The 22,145-nt window shown below is 36.7% G+C and overlaps 1 long non-coding RNA gene across 1 annotated transcript; it reads left to right on the top strand.

Moving 5' to 3' along the window:
- The first annotated feature begins 1,528 nt into the window (after positions 1–1,528).
- LOC121366471 lies at positions 1,529–21,680 on the top strand. Its single transcript, XR_005957157.1, has 3 exons — positions 1,529–1,607; positions 17,440–17,509; positions 21,460–21,680. It is a non-coding gene; the product is annotated as an uncharacterized LOC121366471 (long non-coding RNA).
- Positions 21,681–22,145: the final 465 nt, after the last annotated feature.

Below are 22,145 nucleotides of genomic sequence, written 5' to 3'. Positions count from 1 at the left end.
TAAATTCAAACGAGATTTATGTGTTGGCTGACACTAACAAATGAAAAACATGTAATTTTAGAGTTAATAAAAAAACATGATTATTCCTGCTGACTGGGGGCAGCCATTTTGTTTCGTTTTTGTGACGTCCGGTGGTATAGCTTGGGGCGAAGTGACGTCAGCTCCATCCATCTAATTTATGACAAGGCGCTTCGCTTTCATCAACTTGACTTGTAAAACAACATAAATGACTTGATAGTATAATAAACTATTTAACTAAATATATTTCAATTTGCATCAATAGAACGAAATGGAGTTATAGTATTTTTCTTTTTTTTAAAATCCAAAGAAAAAAATGCATATTATTAGGCCTATTGGTATGCTATGTTCAAGCAAAAACGACCACTCTGGATACCCAAGTAATAAGTTTCTTTTCTTTGGGACTACGTAATTGGGCAGTTTTGTGGTTTTAGATGGGAAAGTCTACTTAATCAAGAGTTTTACAGAATTAATTACAGTAATAAAGCAGGACGGCTGATTGATTACGATTAGAGGTAGTACTAAACCAAATAACTTCCGGCTAGGTCAAAGTTCGAGGTGCACCCAACTTTTGATAGAGAAGTGAACATCACAAGTCCTGTGATTGGTTATAAATGTGAGTGTGTTGGTTGTAAAAAATAATAGTTTCATTTGGGTAAAAAAAATATGCAATTTTATTTCATCTAGTACCAATGTGTCAAGTAGCCTTGTGCTTGAAACATGTATGGGGTACCTGTAAAAAAAAAGTACTTGAATTTTGTGCGGAACTAGGGTAGTCACAGATGCTACCCGTTATCTCAGAAACGAGCAGCTTGACCCCCAATTTTTTCTGATTCAGCCACAGGAGTTTTAGGCACATATGTTACCATTGTTGTCTATGGGATTTGATTTGGTAGTATACACCCTAGAGGAGTGTCCGTGCGGTTAACACACAATACCCTGTGATCTTAATAAAAGAGGCACATCCTTTTAATGTGTCTAGACACAGTGTCTGGGGACCGTCTAAATATACACCTGCCAATCAGGAACCACAGGCACAGGCCACGGAAAGAAAAGACCAATTAACCAAGAAAACACTCCGATTATTATTTCAGTACGTGGGTTAATTTATGTACAAACCATAATACTGTTATTTCAACACATTGACAATGGTGGTTTATTTTGTATTAAAAATAATATATAATTGTTGCTGGCTTACTGGGATGACTATTATTACAGAATATTGCGATGCATCTGCAAAAATCAGGTATGTTTTGTTTCTTCAGTTTGAAGACTAATTCCTGACGTGACACGTTAGGTATTACGTAACCACCAGCTCGCCAGAGGGCATATTCACTGGGATGATATAAAATGGCTGTGCCCGTTATATATAATAGCAGTCACATTTAACCGTTTTATTAATTAACTATATGATTATACTTATTGATATTAAGCAATAATGTACATTATATATCGTTCAATATGCATACCAGGTCAAATGCCTTGATTGTCCCTTCCTTTAACAGGATTTCGGAAAATAGCAGGATCCTGGAGGATGACCACTGACATCTACACCAGCTACACACAGCGTGGGACATCAACAGATGAAGGTATGTTTTGATTTCATCAACTTATTTCTCTTTGAAATCTTAGGTGTTTGTTTTTCCTCTGCAGCATTGTTGCCTTGTTATTATTCATACCCTGTATTTAGCACTGCGATTTCCATGAGCCGTGTTGTATCTCATCAGTCTACTCTTAATAGCAGGTGTGAGATGGATATGTTAATGTTACTAATTACCGAAACTAATGTACAATCATTCTTATCAAGACTAATATATACAGTAATTGTTATCAAGACTGAAACACATGTATGTTTGTGATTGGTTGTTAATAAATCACAGTTCATAGTCTGCGTGATTACGATGAGAGAGCGTGTTGACATTCTATATCTAGTGAGAATTAGTGATAGCATTTATGGGTATTTAGCATGCATTTAAAACTGAGTATACCGAAAATACCGCTTGATATCCGTATTGGTATTGTCAAAACCGAATACCGAACCAATACTGAGGTAAATCTCCCCAAAATTTAAATATTTAATCTAACATTTCAGTACCGCCCAGCTCTAGTGGTTGTGTAAAAACCTAAGTGTGAGAAACATGGTGAAAAATGTGTTACTTCACTCTGGTGTTTGGACTGAATTTTTAGCTTCCGGAACATTCAACAAAAATGGTGGCGGGTAGTTACAAAATACCACCGATGTTTTATCAATCAAAAGCATACAGCAGATGGGTGGATGAAGTTAGTGTTGCAGACTATAATAGGTTTTGAAAAGAAGAGACAAGTTCCAGTGATAGCGTTATCAGTGATAGAAATAAGAAAATCTATTTGTCCGCCAATATTTCCACTTGTCCATCTGTGTAGGGCAGGAAAATGTGCCTGTCACCAAATGTTACAATAATGTGTTACTGTTGTCCTTTATTAATCATGTACTGTTACATATACTAGTACGTACAAGTTTACATGATGGAGTGAATCTCCTCTAAACGTAAGTTAGATGGGTATCCAGTTTACAGGGGGATTGACGTAAAAGTGTTTGTTGTGTTCTGTTCACTATTAAATATGGAAAAAGTAATAAAACTGTCAAATAACTACTACAATCAAATGTGGATAAAATGATGCAATTTATAAGCAATTAAGTGGGGGTGCATTGTCATCATCAAACAAGTTGACGTTTTGTCGGACTTTTGACATGAAAATGAAAATGAAATACAGTCGACATCTTTTCATGAATCCACACCGAAGAATTCACTTTGTTAAAGACACGTTAAAAACTTAACTAACAACTAAAAAATAAAATTCATGTTTTTCCGGTCACTGCAGAAAGGCCTACGAGATGTACGAGAATTCCAATAATGTTTGCAACTCAAATAACTTTATAATAACAAAGCTAGTGATAAACTTAATGAATAAGGTGTACTTTACTTGCTTCAAAATAAAAGTTTCCATTTAACTTTGGTTGCTTAATTGACATTTGTCAAAAATGCAACACCAGCAGAAATGAGGGTACTGTTAGAGTGACAACTAACCCGGAGCCTCGTCCAAGGTAATATTCTGCCATAAATGATGACTGCTACCTGTGGGACCGTGCGGTTTCAGTGGTACAATTTACATGAAATAAACACAATGGAACTAGATGATTCGTCGACTGTTCAGTTTAGAAGTGTAAGGCAAAACATTCATTTAAAGGATGTGTTGGTCGATGAGCCATTCGCAGTGCATAGGGCTTCCTCGGCTTTATTAGTAGACATGGGAAACTCTTTTCCCCGGAAAACGCGAAGGCATTCTAGTACCAGTTCAAGTATAAGCACGTGCATGATATGGTAAAAAAACCCAAAACAAAACAAAACCACCATTAAATATGCATTTTAAAACGTACGACACCATCTGCTTCAACACAGAAATACTTACTCTTAATATTAATTTTATTTATACAAAGCTTGGCAAATGACACATTTGTACTGGGCAACGTCCATGAGTAGACGCTTTTTTAGGCCTGTATGAACGATATCTGGAGTGGGAGATGGTCACAACCTCTATGGTGGGGAGACAAGCCATATTGTTACTTTTATTTATATAGAATGGGCCTCTATTTTCAGACTTGTTCTGATAATAAATCAACAAGAAACCACGTGATCGGGTTGATCCCGCCTTTTCACGGGTTTGTTGATCAGTCGTAATTTTGTTTTTTAATCGTAGATTAACCCATCTAACAGGTTTTTATTTTATCACATTACCGATGATGTAATCAGTAATTCACAAAAATCAAGGAAAACAGATTTTTACATGTGGCAAATAGACAACTACTTCGTTTTAAACTTAAACAACAAAACAATAAAATAAAATAAACCCATCTGTTTTTTAAATACGAGCGATATCGAATATAATTTGTCGATCAAATAAATTATTTATGTCAGCCGAGACGTTCCTGAGTGGGGAATTCGGAATTCAATCGCAACTTCAAGGTATTCCCAATATTCATGAGCTAAGACTATTATGTTATCAAGACCATGTTTATTTAACGCTCAAACCATGATATTTGTATGACATTTTGCGTTGAGACACCGCTAATTTCGTAGGTTTTTTTTAAACTACAACCATTGCTAAAAATTATTCTACTGTTTTTTTTTTGTTTTTTTGTTGTTGTTGTTTTTTAATTTTTACTTGTCAGCCGGATAACCACTAAGGTAAATTATGCTTGTCCGAGTAAATTTTCACTTGTCGGGACAAACGGTCAAGTGCTTATTTCGAACGCAGGTTATCATTACCAGAAAGCGATGAGTCGATCTATTATAAAGTGTTTAGCGAACTCGACATTGATGAAGTGTACACAGATGATGGCGTAGCGACTTTGATAACATTAATAGACAAAATAGACAAAAAAACTACAAATTTGAGGTGGCATATGAAGCACATACAGAGTTGATAGATATAAAAGAACTGGCAAAATTTCTATGGTGATGTACGTTTCAGAGTTTGAAAAGTGGTACAACAAAACAAAAAAAATCATTATGAATTTACCAGTGTTTGTTAGCGACAACTTGTACTTAATGGTGTCGACAACAGCAATGTGGCATCTTTATTCAAACAAATGAGACAACCTCTTAAAGGTTTTTTGAATGCCAGTAACTAATAAAAGTTATTCAGGAGTTGGCATTAAAGTGGAACCTGTTTATGTAGCGGAGGAAAATGAAGCATTTTATACACAAAATTTAAATAGTCAGCATGGTTGTGGATGTTTCGAGATGGATTTGGCTATATTACAGAGGTAGAGGTTTTGGTGGTGAATACAGATACATACAGAAAAGAATTGAGGTGTTAAGATAAAGAAAAACAGACATGTTTTGAATCCATGTGGTGTAGATGGACATATGATGAAGTGTATAATCATAAAAGGTACTTTTAAATACATAGGACTTTAGATAGATCAAAAACCTGACTGCATTGTTCTTGATCAGTGTTCATATATTTATCAACTTTAACAGAAATTGCTGTTTAAGTGAAACATAAGTGAAGTATAGGTGAAATAAAAGTCATATATCAGTGAAGTATTAGTGAAATAGTATTGAAGTATAAGGGAATATCAAAGGCTATGGTATGTGCTGTCCTGTCTGAGGAAAGTACAGTCAGACCTCATTACAACGACCATCGTTACTACATTTACACCATCCGACTACAAATTGTCTGCAACGAACATACACCAATGTTATTCTGTTCATTAATTACACCGGAATTCACACCTTCCGACTCAGACAGAGCAAATTAGGAACAAACGTGCACCTGATGTCTAAAAACACCTCTTTACAACGACATTACATAATAATAGATGCCGTAGCACATTGGCAGTAAACAGCCATTTGGCCAGGCATCCTTGATCTCGTCATGAGCCAAAAGTGTCACACAATGTCTGAGTTACAGATGTTGACTAGCTCTGCAGACGTGTATTGCTTTTGAACATAAGCCTTTATAGCAAGGGTGGGGAAAAGCCCTTTTCTCCCGGTCTGGGACCGATTCTCGATCTCTGAGACCGAAATTATTTTTTAAAAACGTGTGTTTGCCGGTCCCACTTTTGTCATTCTTGTCGGTCCGAAGCACCTGTCCATTTCTATTATTGGAACAAATTCTTATCCGTCAAGTGGACCGGCCTGCCCAGACATCGGTATCTCATGCAGGATTTAAAATAATAAATAAATAGTAGTCAATATGGCTAGTGGCAAGACGTCTGCGATTTTGAAGTCTGCCTAAGTATATATCGTCAGTCACTGAAGTCGGATCTACAGTAGTGTCAATCCACAGCCACTAGGCTAGACATTAATTTTGTCAAAGTTGCTGAGCCGGTCAAGAGATTAAACAGACGTTAACAATAACACCATTCTTGGTGAGAGAGCCATCAACGTATTACACTCCAATTAAAACAAAGGACCCAGCGTTTGCAACTGGTTACAATCAACACCTGTCAACACCTGTGTACGGAGCTTTGTCGGGTCGACTCGTCGAGTGTCCCAGTCCGAAGCAAGAGACTTTTGTGCAATACAAACTGCTTTAGCATAAAATATACTGAAATAATCTATAAATGTATTTATTGTTGACTGTTCAATGTAGTCTATCCAATAATTATGAAGGATTTTAAAATTAACAAAAGGTTTCCACTTTTTTGTTAACAAGTGGGAGTAAGCAGACAGCTACATGTACTGGTTATCGCAAGAGCCAGTAGAGGTCAAATTTCGTCCAATCAGTGATGACGTTATTAATCTCTTTGTCTAAACATGTGCTAGCTCAGGCTGTCAAACGCTTCAACAGTGCGATCTTTTATTAATTTTCAGGACACAGTGCTGAATACTCGTACTTTTTATACATATATGGGATTTAAATTCATAACTTTTATTCCTTTTTTATAATATTTATTCCATTATGTAAAATATATACAATTTGTGGGGTTTTTTTTCTTTTTTTTTCACTGATGTGATAAAAAAAAGTTGTTTTTTTATTCCTTTCTTTTTTCCCCCTCTCCCCCCTCCATTAATGATTACATCAAGCGGGACCGATTGACAATTTTATTTTTCCCCACCCCTGCTTTATAGTCATTCAATTAAAGGATTAACTTCGAACAATCAAGTCTACTAGTTTTATGACATTTTACCAATCTATTAGATTGACTGTGAATGTGCTTTGATTAATAATAATATACTTAGCATTTGATGATGGTTTGTGATCCATCCCCGTCGGTGGGACCATTGGGCTACATGTATTTCTCATTCCAGCCAATGCACCACGACTGGTATATTAAATGTCTTGGTATGTGCTATTCTGTCTGTGGGATGGTGCATATAAATGATCCCTTGCTACTATTGATACTCAATAGCCCATGACTAATAAATCAATCTGTTCTAGTGGTGTTATTAAATAAAACAAATATTTATAACAGTAATTTCGACATGACTACAAATTCGATATAACAACAAAGTGAACCAGGGACGAACGTGGTCATCGTAACGAGGTCTGACTGTACATGTAAAAGATGACTTGCTCAACCAGGGACGAACGTGGTCCTCGTAACGAGGTGTGACTGTACATGTAAAAGATGACTTGCTCAACCAGGGACAAACGTGGTCGTGGTAACGAGGTCTGACTGTACATGTAAAAGATGAATTGCTCAACCAGGGACGAACGTGGTCGTCGTAACGAGGTCTGACTGTACATGTAAAAGATGACTTGCTCAACCAGGGACGAACGTGGTCGTCGTAACGAGGTCTGACTGTACATGTAAAAGATGACTTGCTCAACCAGGGACGAACGTGGTCCTCGTAACGAGGTGTGACTGTACATGTAAAAGATGACTTGCTCAACCAGGGACGAACGTGGTCGTCGTAACGAGGTGTGACTGTACATGTAAAAGATGACTTGCTCAACCAGGGACGAACGTGGTCGTGGTAACGAGGTCTGACTGTACATGTAAAAGATGACTTGCTCAACCAGGGACGAACGTGGTCGTCGTAACGAGGTCTGACTGTACATGTAAAAGATGACTTGCTCAACCAGGGACGAACGTGGTCGTCGTAACGAGGTGTGACTGTACATGTAAAAGATGACTTGCTCAACCAGGGACGAACGTGGTCGTCGTAACGAGGTGTGACTGTACATGTAAAAGATGACTTGCTCAACCAGGGACGAACGTGGTCGTCGTAACGAGGTGTGACTGTACATGTAAAAGATGACTTGCTCAACCAGGGACGAACGTGGTCGTCGTAACGAGGTCTGACTGTACATGTAAAAGATGAATTGCTCAACCAGGGACGAACGTGGTCGTCGTAACGAGGTCTGACTGTACATGTAAAAGATGAATTGCTCAACCAGGGACGAACGTGGTCGTCGTAACGAGGTCTGACTGTACATACATGTAAAAGATGACTTGCTCAACCAGGGACGAACGTGGTCGTCGTAACGAGGTGTGACTGTACATGTAAAAGATGACTTGCTCAACCAGGGACGAACGTGGTCCTCGTCGTACATGTAAAAGATGACGCTCAACCAGGTGGTGTACTGTACTGTACATGTAAAAGATGACTTGCTCAACCAGGGACGAACGTGGTCGTCGTAACGAGGTGTGACTGTACATGTAAAAGATGACTTGCTCAACCAGGGACGAACGTGGTCGTCGTAACGAGGTGTGACTGTACATGTAAAAGATGACTTGCTCAACCAGGGACGAACGTGGTCGTCGTAACGAGGTCTGACTGTACATGTAAAAGATGACTTGCTGAAGCAGGGACGAACGTGGTCGTCGTAACGAGGTGTGACTGTACATGTAAAAGATGACTTGCTCAACCTGGGACGAATGTGGTCGTCGTAACGAGGTCTGACTGTACATGTAAAAGATGACTTGCTCAACCAGGGACGAACGTGGTCATTGTAACGAGGTCTGACTGTACATGTAAAAGATGACTTGCCGCTTTTGAAACATGTAGAGAGGTTCCTCTGAAGACTGGGTCAGAATTAATTATGAATTTAATTTTTACTTCCAGCTGCAATGTATTCAGCCTCTGTTCTCTAACTATTTGACCGGCCTCGCTGGTATAGTGAGTAAGCCATCTCACTTAAGGCTGGTAGGTACTCGGTTCACACCCCACTATCGGCTTCCACTTAGAAAGAATTCTCTGAATGAATTAATGAATGTTTAACAGCACCCCAGTACAAAAATACACATCAACCATTGGGTGTCAAACAAAGGTTAAGTACATGACTGAGTTATTTATTTAATCACTGACAACTACCCTGTCCTGGACAGACCACCCAGAGAGCGAAGGTATGTGCCTAGGGCATGGTGCTTTAATATTAATATAAGCAAGAAAAATCAAGTTGAAATTAATTAAATATTACCATATTCTAACGATTTTGGTGTAAAAATTAAGCAGTTATCATGTGGCTGGCAATTATGTATTAATGATCCAACATTAAAACATACAAAGTAATTTAATTATAGAACAGTAACTGGACAATGAGTAACTTACATGGCCGCTTTGATGGCTATTCATGATCATAATAATGACTTTTGTGGCAACCTTATTATTATTTAACATGAACAAGTCTTATATCTGCATTGTCATAAAATAGCAAACTTGCAATTAATATACACAAAGAAACAAGTTAAGTACCCCTTGTATTTTTCACAATGACTTGTCTTACGAGGTTTGGCGTTGAAAGCCTGATAACATAACCTTGGAAAAACAAATGTGTTTTGCAAGAATACATCTTTGACAGTAAGAAAACATAACAAGTGTATCCAGTTTTGAAATTTTAATCATGATTCTGAGAAGAATTGCAATATGCTGTATTTGAGCCAAAAACTGAGGCACAATAAGTATGGAGGTGCAGAGTCAGAAACACAAGTCAACATCATGATTGATGATGAAAAATGTCATTTGAAGTCCACAGATGACATTCATGACACAAATCATCAATAGCCGGTAAACCCACCACGTGCCCGGATGACAACTAATGATACCCCAGTTGACATCCTATACTTTTGAAGGTCATGCTGGTCGCATACATACCAATTATACGCCATCTTTGGGCCTCTGATAACCATCGATGTGCCATATTCAACGATTAAATTTCAACAATGCAAGACAGTGATGTTAAATGGCAACAATTGCAGTGTATTGATACTGCATTTTGAGCAAAGCATGGGTGGCATGATGCACGTGCATGTCGTTCTGTTGTGGGACGTCACAGTTGTCATTGTACTCTCCTATTATTTCGATGGAACACCATTCTTGACATATTCGTCACGTAATTTGCAGTTTTTATGAATGGGGCTATTTCAGTACTAATTACATCTAGGGTTGCTTAACTTAAAAAAAAACCCAAAAACCCACAGCACTTCATTGAATGTATGCATAGTTGGTACGTGTCAGTAACTGCTGATAGGCATTTGAGATACCAAATCAATTGATCAAAAATGCATATAATAATGAAACAATGTTATTAATTAATTAGTGAATACCCATGGTAAATCAATACAATATAACTTAATTTATATAGTATGTGTCATTCATGAACTAACATTATAGATGATGATATTCAGCTTTAAAATATACTGTTCAAACTAAGTATGGAATATTCAAAATCAGTTGTGAATAATTACAGAACGAAAATATAAACCAGGTGCATTATGCATTACAATGTTTCTAGTCAGCGTATCCCAAAAACACAGCTGTTCGTACCAACGCAAATCTTGTGAGCACATATTGCACATGCTTGGTGTGCAACTTCGAATTTAACACTGCGTACATTCTGCATTCACTGTGGCAGTATCCCATCTTGTTTTTAATATAGATACTAGATCTTAACCCCAGAGGCACGTTGTCAATATTTGTCCATTTCGTAAACATTTGACATCTGCAATGTGGGGAAATACTCGGGGTTCTGGGTATGCTCAAAATTGGAACAACGTAGTGAATTGTTGCCCAAACACTCAATGTGTCTCAGAGAGAGAGATTAGTAGTTTGTTGACCCGATATCTAATGCCTGAAAACGTGGATGATCAGCCTCGTTTAGGCCTGCCTAGGGCCACAACTCTAGTTCAAGATCACCTATCAGAACCTACACATTGAGGAATCGAGGTCAGTCTGCATCTCAGATAGTCAACCATCTCCGTGTTACAGCTGAAGTGAGTTTGTTTTGTTTAACGACACCACTAGAGCACATTGATTTAATAATCATCGGCTATTGAATATCAAACATATGGTCATTTTGACACAGTCACAGAGATGAAACCCGCTACATTTTTTCCATTAGTAGCAAGGGATCTTTTATATGCACCATCCCACAGACAGGATAGTACATACCACGGCCTTTGATATACCAGTCGTGGTGCACTAGCTAGAGCGAGAAAACAGCTAAAGTGAGAGTCTCAGGTCAGACGATTCGAAACAAACTAAATGCACATCAGCTTCACACGAGCTAGCCTTACTTCACAACTACTTTAACGGTGAGACACATTGCTGCCAGACGCCAATGGTATGAACGAGGGTGATGTTTTTCAAGGAATCCTATAGATGTTCATGATCAGCATGACAGGGTTTAACGACGTCCCATTGAACAGTACGCCGAGGTCAACATCCAAGCTCATGACTATTTTGGAGGGGGTGGTGGGGCAGTTATGCCTGTGGTGAAATTGTCATGATTGCCAGAACGCATTTTCACATTGTCCAAGGGAGGCTCACAGGCCAGTACTATCGAGCAATATGTTTATATCAAGATGACAATGCCCGTGTTTATCGTAGTAGATTAGTGACAGTATTCATGCAAAACATCCACACTCTTCCTTGGCCAGCTGCCGACCTTTCACCCATTGAACAAATCTGGGACATCATGGAGTGACAAGTTGAAGGTCAGCCGACTACTTTGGCCGAGTTGGGTGTAGCGCTCTAAGACGAATGAGTCAGGATACCCCATCATCAGATTGGACGCTTGATAAGAAAAATGTCTGACCGGATCCCTGCATGTCTGGCGAATCGCGAGGATTCAACCAGTTACTAACCCCTGAACCAAAAACATCAAATTCACCCTCTATACCCGTGGCATCAATTTGTGTTTCATATCTCCATGTCAAACTACCCAGACATTAACATTTCACACTAATTATGCATAGTCTAATAACCTGTTTTTATTTTTCAATAATTTGTATTAAAATATATAATGAACAATATTCATTATTTAATGTTATATTTGAATACCCCTAATTATTTTGCACAAGATATAATAATAATTTCATCATGAATGGAACCAAATAAATTATTGGAGCTAATCAACACTAGACATTAGTATTTATTGGTTATCCCTAATGCTAGTAGTGATCAGTTTGAAATTTACGTGAATATAAGATTGATAAATAGAGCACGTGCATTCATCAAGTTGTGGGGCGGGACGTAGCCCAGTGGTAAAGCGTTCGTTCACATGATGCGAGGTCGGTCATCTGGGATCGATACCTGTCGGTGGGCCCATTGGGCTAATTCTAGCTCCAGCCAGTGCACCATGACTGGTATATCAAACCGTGGTATGTGTTATTCTGTCTGTGGGATGGTGCATATAAAAGATTCCTTGCTGCTAATCGAAAAGAGTAGTCCATGAAGTGGCGACTGTGGGTTTCCTCTCTCAATATCTGTGTGGTCCTTAACCATATGTCTGACACCATATAACCATAAATAAAATGTGTTGTGTGCATCGTTAAATAAAACATTTCTTTCATCAAGTTGTCTTTTGCATCAGAAAATGTACATTCGCTCTTTCGTGTGAGAATACAATGTACTAGTTAATCGCTTCACTTATCTTACAAACGGATGAATGTAAATTCGGTTGTTCGTCAGATAACGTTACGTGCTTTATCCAGCGATTTGCCTCATTGTGAAAATTTAATTAACTAATTAAATTAGTAAAATATCAAGTTGTTGTTATCAGAATAAAAATCTACTGTCCCAACAATATGAATAATGTTTTAATGTCAATTTTCTAAATTTTGAATATTCGCCCCTTCGTCGGAGCGCCAATGAATCTACACATGTACCTACCTGCAACAAATCAGGACATATGTTTTGTAAAAAACAAGAAGAGTAATGAAACAGGTTAAAAATCCATGAATACCATGGGAATTCCCTGGACCCATTTAATTCAAATAATTGTTTTAAAAAGTTACTGTTCTTATATTTCACTGGTACATACTGACAGCACTTCCACATCTGCATACACAGCAACACTTTGTCTCGCCCGTACAACTTTTGAATAGCCCGCGACCGAATTTCGTTTTAAAAAAGAACTTACTTAAATTGCACTCTAAAAACATGTTATCATATCATACAAACAATAATAACAAGACAAAAGAAGGAAACAGAACTTGTTTTAGTTTTATTACAAACTGTTGTAATTAAATTCTAATTATTATGTTGTCACGGGACCCACACAGTCAAAGATCTGGAATGTTTTACCAAAGTTCGGTCTTGGAATGAATAAGGTGCTTTTATGACCGTATGACGAGGAATTAAAAAAATTACTAACCTGACAGCAATCTATACAAACAATAATCACATCCGCTAGAGAAATAAACATACAACACAAGTTAAATAATGATCACTATTTAACGGGAGCAGGTCAACTCGTCCCCAACGTGGTTGGTCAAGTCGCCCCACACTGTTTAGTCAACTCATATCTTTACCATTTTAAAAATTAGTATACCAACATTTTAAGCTAATGTGCATTAAATATTGTTGAATATGCACACCATTCGGAGTCCAAAAGCCTTGCCTGATCATTCCTTTAAGAAAATAAGGGACAAACTCACAAACATTAAATTAGGCATGACAGTTCATTGTAATAGATTATTATTTATCCTATATTAAGATCTCCCTAATATAAAACCCTTTAATAAGTGATCGTAATAGTGGAGTTTCACTGTAATATTAATAAATAAAATGACACCGATTTTTTATTTTGTCACAATTATTTACGGACAGTAAAGTTTGGAGCGAGTTGTCCAAACACTTGGGTGAGTTGGCTCTGGGGCGAGTTGACCAGCATTCCTATTTAATACTCGCACGTGCATAGGCAATGATAGCTGTTGTTGACATCGTTGGACATGGCCAAGGTGTTCCGATTGAACATACGAATACATTTACGTGGCCGAGGTTTTCCGAATAGATAATCAAAACCGGCCGAGGCATTCCGAATGGTTTTAGACTGTTCGATATACTGGGGAAATGGTTGCTATTATCCTATATGGGTTTAGTTACGCAGATATTAATAGGAAACCAGTAGAAAACAGTAAATAAAAAATAACTTTCCGATCTCTTACAAACATTAGTTATTTGCATTTTGATTCATAATACAATATGTGGAAATGTTCGGTCGCCAAGCGGGCGACACGTGATAACGTTTTGACTTGACCAGTGTTCGAGATTAACGGTATCCCGATATCCCGGGGATACCAGAATTTAATTTTGGATACCAGACTTCAATAACCCAGTATCCCACAGGGATACCATATAATGTAACATTGTTTAGCATTTAGCTAATTTTTTAGCAGATTCTGTTTGATTGCCAATTTTACAAATTCCACGATTTCGATTGCGGCATAACAATAGACTGGGAACGAGAACAGTGTCATCCAAATTTGTTACGGTGTTATTTATGAATTTCATTTGAGTGGGATACTAAATTCTCAAGTGGGATAAGAGATTTTGAAATGCTAGTATCCAACTGGGATACTGGCCAAAATATTTAATCTCGAACACTGTTGCCCAATGCTATTTTGACTCGCCATGGGCGATCGCGCGACCGTAAAGTGCACACCCTGTAAACTGTCAGGAAAACATACAAATTGAAGCTCAATAGTTTCAACAAACAGTATGTTTCATTCTTCCCGATGTGACCCACTAATATATCTGAACAGTATATGCAAACAAATATTTTATAAATAATACAGGCCTCATGCCAGCTGGCAAAGTAAGCCAAAACTTCTCCTTGATCAACTTGACTTCATCCTGACATTACCTTTAAAGCGATATCGGTGTCACCTTGTAAAAATGGTGACCACTGGCATTGTACACAGTGGCGGATGAATTGCGAAGGACTTGAAAAATATCTATCATAGATCCTAATTAAGTGTTAATTATCTAAACATTCAAAGCGACACTGGCATCACGAAATCATACTCGTCTAGATCGGACCACATCTGTGACTGACACTAAACGTAAAATTTACTACTGACTGTTGAAGCATATATCGTGTAGTAACTATTGTTTATTTTGTATAATGATATATTTATCTTTTTTAAATTAAAATTTAATTTGCTCAATAAAAACTTATTCATAAGCTGCTTATTTCGCATTAATAATTTTAATACTGCCACTTGATCACAAGTAGTACCGTTTTCGTGACACTAATAGAAAGATATTTTTAGACTGACCTGTACATAGAGGATAATAAAGCTCGTGACAAGTGAAAATTATTTCACTCGGGACATAAATTTGATAATAACTGGTACCGAGTTTGTTATTCTATTTAATATCCCAGCTATTTGGGGTTTCTAAAAGCTTTTATTTTCGATATAGCCTACATCGGCTACACGTCCATGTATATAGAAACATCAAATATTGAATATACATTTAAACTAATTTCTTCATAACTACTATGTACTAGACCATTTCCATCTAAATTTGGTCTGCAGCTTCCTTGTCCAATGGAGAAGGAAAGTCATGAATTTGATCATTCTGACACACACACACACACACACACACACACACACACACACACACAAAAAAAAACAGAAAAAAGAAAAGAAGAAAAAAGACGGGTATTGTGCATTTCATAAGTCTGATAGATGGGTTCAGGACCTCTTGTTTGATATATATTAATTTAGAATAGGTGTATAAACTTTTACACAAATATATTTTAATTTTTATTTCGTGATTAGGTTTGTTTTTTTAGTCTCCTACTGGCCCTACTGGAGGGGACTACAGGTTTTGTCTGTCTTTCTCTCTGTCCCACGTTTTCAGACTCTTTTTTTTTCTCTCAGTCTCGAGATGAAATTTTGTGTATACCTTTATAATGTCCTGTTGCGGAGCAAGTTTGATTTTCATGACCATTTACCCACTTTTCAGTCTGTATGACCCTTGAATTATATGAAGAAATTTTGTGTATACATGTAGCTTTATAATGTACTGTTAGAGATCAAATTTGATTTTCATGGCAATTTACCATCCCACATTCTAGGTGGGATCCCAGTGTACAAATAGCGGGATCAACATTATTAGTAAGAAAAATGAAAATTTGTTTTCCTTACTATACTGTTGAGCTGAATTATTTTTATAGCTTTATTATGTACTATTAGAAATCAAGTTTGACTTTATTGCCGATTTCCCCATATTCACAGTTATGGTCCTTGCATTTATGAGATACAAACTTTTGTTTGTTCCTGTACAGTGTTTTGGGCAGTATCCCAGTTGGATACTAACATATCAAAATCTGGTAACCCACCTGAGAATTTAGTATCCCACTTAAATGAAATTCATAAATAACATCATAACAAACTTGGACGACAATGTTCTCGTTCCCAGTCTATTGCTACATCCAAGGCTTCTAGATTATGGTAGCCCCACTCCCATGGCTAGTGATATTCAGTGTTGGGCTAGTAAATAACTACTATATCATAATATCTAGCCCGACGGCTAGTGGGAAAAAACACATGTCAAATTCTGCATTTACATATTTTGTAAATATGAAAGTCTTGCCCCCTCTTTCCACCCCCAATCCAAGGATGTTTAAGCTCTCTCTCCCTCTTCAGGTGACATATCTGATTATTACTATTAATTCAATTGTATTTATTTAAAGTAGGGCTAGTGGATTTTTAATCATGGCTAGTACATTTTTAAAATCAATGATCCATGGCTAGTGGATTTTTATAAAATTCTAGAAGCCCTGTACGTCGCAATCAAAATTACGGAATTTGTGATATTAGCAATCAAACAGAATCAGCAAAAAGATTTGCTGCATTTATTTTTGAGTAATATGGACACAAATTAATATTTAGCAGTAATCTATAAGTGTTTCTGACATTACTGATGATAAACCTACCTGTATCAATTTTCTGCAGATGTGGAATCAATACCTCAAATAAAATTTGAAGTGAGAAAACATCCAACAAAAACAATAGTGACGTAGCAGTTCCCAGTCTATTGCTACGCCGCTATTGCTCCAGTGTAGCATTAGACTGGGTACAAGTTTGGGGGGGGGGGGGGTATTGTTATGGCATAGCATTAGACTGGGTACGAGCTTGAAAATACTTTTACTTAACTTAGTGAAAACTAAAAACGCAGGATTAGAAAAAAAAAAAAAAAAAATTATATGGCATCCCGGTGGGATACTGGGTTCTTGAAGTCTGGTATCCAAAATTAAATTCTGGGATATCGGGATACCGTCAATCTCGAACACTGCTGTAGGGGACATGTATTGGTTTATCAGTACTCTCAGAATGCTTGGTGTATGAGAAATTTATTATTAGTTCCCTACCTGTCTAACCAGAGGGGACTGTAGGTTTCATCTCTGTCCTTCTGTTTGTTTGTCTCTCTAGCTGTCTGTCCATCCAGCCATCCCACATATAGTTTTCAAAGACTAATACAACAATTTGTATCTACATATAGCTTTGATTTTCATGGCAGTTTACCAGTTTTTTCACTTTGGAGATACAAACATTTGTTCGTCTCGGCAGGGGTCATATGTTGCTTCAGCAGTACTCTCAGAATGCTTGTTGTATGAAAAATGTATTATAATTTTATTTTGCAAACAATTTTATATATGACTATATATTTATTTGAGTCCTATTCTTTTCAGCAGATGATGAAAGATCCTACAGGACGCCAGCCGATAAAATGACAGAGGAGGACATCATCAGCAGATAGCGGTATGTTTGGTGTTTCACCTTTAACAGGGATGCATGGAAATCATCTATGGATATGTGGAATTCTGTGAATTTTGTGTAGCTCAGGATTCATTTCAATGTATCAGGGGAGTGGGTGGCATGGGTCATTGGCACATAATCATAAGTTTCAGGGATCACACAAGGGGGCGATGTGGGCGAAATAATCGCCCTTTCATACTAAATTTTGCCTAACTTTTCATCCATGGTGAAATTCTAAGTTGCCTTTTTTTCTTTTTTTTTAATATCACAATGATTTGGGCTTTTTTCCCTATGGAAGTATCAGTACATTTTTGCCTTCATTTTGTCCAAAGGTCACATGACCACATTTTGCAATCGGCCTGTGTTACTTCCGTCAAAGTATATTTATTAATAATACATTGGAGAACAACACAATATTTTATTGCTATTCTTTATTTGTTACGTACTGTTTTATAAATGCAAGAGAACAGAATAAATAAATCGCAAACAAAAATAACTTGTTAAAAATAATGTTCAATGTTTTGAGTATCAGACATTGAACAATGACTGAAACAGTATGGTGATATTGAAACATTGAGACTAGCTGGGGTGGTTGATACGCGGTTACTGTATTTTTAGTTGGACACTGAAAATGCTTCAGAGCTAAATTTAAGGTATGCTTGGGCACGCAAATGCAAATGCGTACCTCAGATGTGAAGGGCTTATATATCAACTTTAGAACAGTAAAGTAATACATTTACGAGTCTCATTTGCATTTTCACACAATTTATAATATATTGTATAATAGATTCTTTTTATTTATATCTACTGGCAAACCGTTCATTACCAGCCATATCAAAAATGGATGTTTTATTATAAATTTATAATATTTTAAAGAATGAACATCATTTTCTGTTGAAGAAATTTCACAGGTGTGCTATATTTAATGGGTCACAATATGTGCTAATCCTAAACATCATGAAATCTTTTATATGCCCTTTCCCATAAACAGACTATTACATACCACAGCCCTCTGAATTTCAGTTATGGGGCACTTTCTTCCAAGGAAAACCCCCTGAGTAAATTGATTGATCTTGCAACCCATCACACCTCAGTCAAGTGCTCTACCACTGAGCTACATCTGGCCCTTGTGTATATAAAGACAACACAAGATGCTAATCATGTACATGTTACTTGAGGCGAGTAGAAACTAGGTTCACATCCCGGTACCGGCTTCCACCTAAAGCAGGTTGTATATAATGATGCAGTGGGTAGGTATAACACCACTACACAGACTTCTCTTTCATTAACAACAAACACCTAACCACTACAGACAGCCCACATATATAAGCATAAACATAACTATAAATGAATGAATGAATAATCATGCAGTTCATGTATAGCATATTGCAGTGATCAATATCATAAATATTTTGTGTATGTTTGTAATGTATTTTGTTATAGGTTACATTACTTCAGATACATAAAATATTAAACAAATTGTCTCCTTCCTCAGCCAGGGAACATTTTGTTTTTAAAATCTTAATTTGCAACATTTCTAATCAATTGGAAATTGATGAGCAACTACTGTTTGATGTTTTAAAATTGTGTAGCGATTTATGAAACTTGCATAGCGAATCGCGACGCGATACTGGATATGTGTAGTTTTTAACTCGTGAAGGGAAGTGACGTCAGAGCCGCTGTACTCTTCCATTGTTGTTAACTGTTTTATATATGGAGTAAGGGGCTTACGATCTTTTCAGTCCAACAGTGCCGTACTGCGCGGGCCTTTGGGTGTAAAAATAAACAGTTTAAACGATCGGGATTGTCTTTTTATGGTTTTCCAAAGGATTGTATCCGAAGAAAGACGCGTGTATTTTATCGCAAAAGAAAAGATTGGACACCAACACCGCATAGTACTTTGGTGTCGGCCTATTTACAGCCCGGAGCCCGAACGTTACCCAGAGACAAAAACAGTACTCGGTTGCGAATGCCGAGGTGTACATTGTACATATTTGGCACAAAGATACACCTCAGCATGATGTATTTATATATGTTAAAACAAAAATGTAGAATTTTTTATTTATTTTTTTTTTTTGGAAAAAAACAGATTTTTCATGTTAGGACTGTAGGCCTACATAACAAAATCTGTATTCACCGTCCGAAGAAGGAAACGTCAATAAGTAATTAAATATGGCATATACAAACATGGGATTTGGCATGAGGATACATCTCAGTACGATGTATTTAAAATATGTTTTTAAAAAACGTGTAGAAAACAATAATAATTTTAAATAATGTTTTTAATCTTCGGGCGGAATACGTCACAAAAACGTTCCTCATCGCCCGAAGCCCCAAAGCAACACGAAGTTCATACAAAATAAACCACTACTGTCGGTGTCGAAATAACTATTATGTTTCATCCACGGGCTGACTTGAGAATCGGAGTTTTGTTTTAGTTAATTGGTCCTTTCTTTCCGCGGCCTGCACATGTGATTCCTGATTGGCAGGTGTATATTGCAGGGTATCGACCAGGTAAGTGATTATCACGGTCTAGACATACGTACAAAATATGTGCCAGTTTTTTTTAAGATCACAGGGTATTGTGGCGTAACCTGTCGCGACTATAGTACAATGTTAATGGACATTATCAGCCGCCCTGCTTCATTACTGTAAATAATGCTGTAAAACCCTTGATTAAGTAGACTTTCCCCATCTAAAATTACAAAACTGACCAATTACGTAGTACCAAAGAAAAGAAAATTATCACTTGGGTATCATGAGTGGTCGTTTTTACTCTAACGCACCCTACCAATAGGCCTAATAATATGCTCCTTTTTATTATGTGAGAAAAATACTATAACCCCATTTCGTTCTATTGATGCAAATAGAAATATATTTAGTTTAAAAGTTGATTATACTCTCAAGTCATTTATGTTGTTTTACAAGCCAGGTTAATGAAAGTGAAGCGCCTTGTCGTAAATTAGAGCGTTTGTTTACACTGTGCATACAGATTTTATTATGTACAGCCCGAACATAAAAAAATGCGATATTTTCTAAAAAAAAACCCCCAAAAAATGTTTGTCCTACATTTATATTTTTTACATATTTAAATACATCATATATCGAGGTGTATCTTTATGCTAATATGAACAGTATACACCTCGGCATTAGCATCAGAGTTTTGGTTTTGTCTCCGGGTTACTTCGGGCTCCGGGCTGTAAATAACATCTGATCATGTCAAGTAATAATACAAACACACACACATGGCAATCACCTGGCTGGAATAATTGGCTCATGGCATCATCAGCATCATCTATTATCATCAATAAAAAACTATTGTGGAATATTTCTTGATATCGTTTTTTTTTTAAAATCTTGTTTTAACTAAACCCAAATATTACTAATCAGCGATAGAAGCAAAAGTAGAATTGATCACTTGTTCACCACACAAGTACATCTAAAAATCTACTTATCTGCTATTTAATGATAAATGGGCAGATTCTGTTTAATGATTTAAACAAATCGTTATTGCTCATTAAGGGCTATAATCGTAAGTGTATATGTCACAGTATATTGCTCATAATTAAAAAAAAAAACACCCTAAAATAACATGTTTAAATAGAAATAAATGATTTTTCTTTTTTTTCTCTCCTTTCAAAAAAATACATTAAAACTTATTGAGCTATCAATTTTTACAACCTGGAAAACTGTTTACACCACTTTGTTTCAGTGCAATGAATACCAGTTTAGTATTAAAGAGAACGAAGTGGTGAAAACAGTATACATACCTGACCAGGGTATTTTACAGTATTGCAGTGACGTGCAATATCATTTGCGGAACCCAGTTACAGCCTTTTGTGTAAACGACTAGATCGGATAATTGAATAATAATTTGTTTGCCCAGAGCCTATGCAATTACGTGGAACCCACTGTATATACATGTATTTATTTGAATCCAATCTTTTCAGCAGATGATGAAGGATCTCAAGGACGACAGCCAATATAGTGAGAAACGAGGACATCATCGGCAGATAGAGGTATGTTTGGTATTTCACCCGTAACAGGAATGCATGGGAATCTACCATGGATCTGTGGAATTATGTGAATGTTTTGTAGCTCAGGATTCATCTCATTGTATTAGGGGAGTGGGTGATATATCATGACTTCTGGCATGGGTCATTGAAACATAATCATAAACACCATTTTAGCTTTGTTATTTCTGTGTGTGGAGGAATTTTATATGAAGTCATAAATAGCAAAAAACTTTTAAATTGAAACAGCTGAAAATTAAAGTTCTGTAACCTTTTTTTAAAAGAGTTTATTATTTGAAAACATAATTGTCACTTTATATTTGCTTTATATATTCACACTTGGCTTGAGTATAATGAGTAATATATGTTTGTAAATACAGTAAATACAGAATATTTTTCTTCAAACATTTATGCAGTTACCCTGTGGCAACTACGAATTCAGTATAATTGTAAAACTACATGTATCTGCATGTGAAGTAGTCTTGATTTCTTTAGTGATTCGATTGCAGATTTTCATTTGGATTACCAAGTAAAAAAGCACGGATGTTTATATTTATTGTTTTTGTTAGTTTTCTTTTCAAATCACTCTAAAGGTTTGCCACAGTACACGTCTTGTGTATACTGGC

Source organism: Gigantopelta aegis, unplaced genomic scaffold (assembly GCF_016097555.1).
Source record: "Gigantopelta aegis isolate Gae_Host unplaced genomic scaffold, Gae_host_genome ctg5884_pilon_pilon:::debris, whole genome shotgun sequence".
NCBI classification, from domain to species: domain Eukaryota; kingdom Metazoa; phylum Mollusca; class Gastropoda; order Neomphalida; family Peltospiridae; genus Gigantopelta; species Gigantopelta aegis.
Note: the sequence above shows the minus strand (reverse complement) of the source record. Positions and strands in the feature narration are given on the sequence as shown.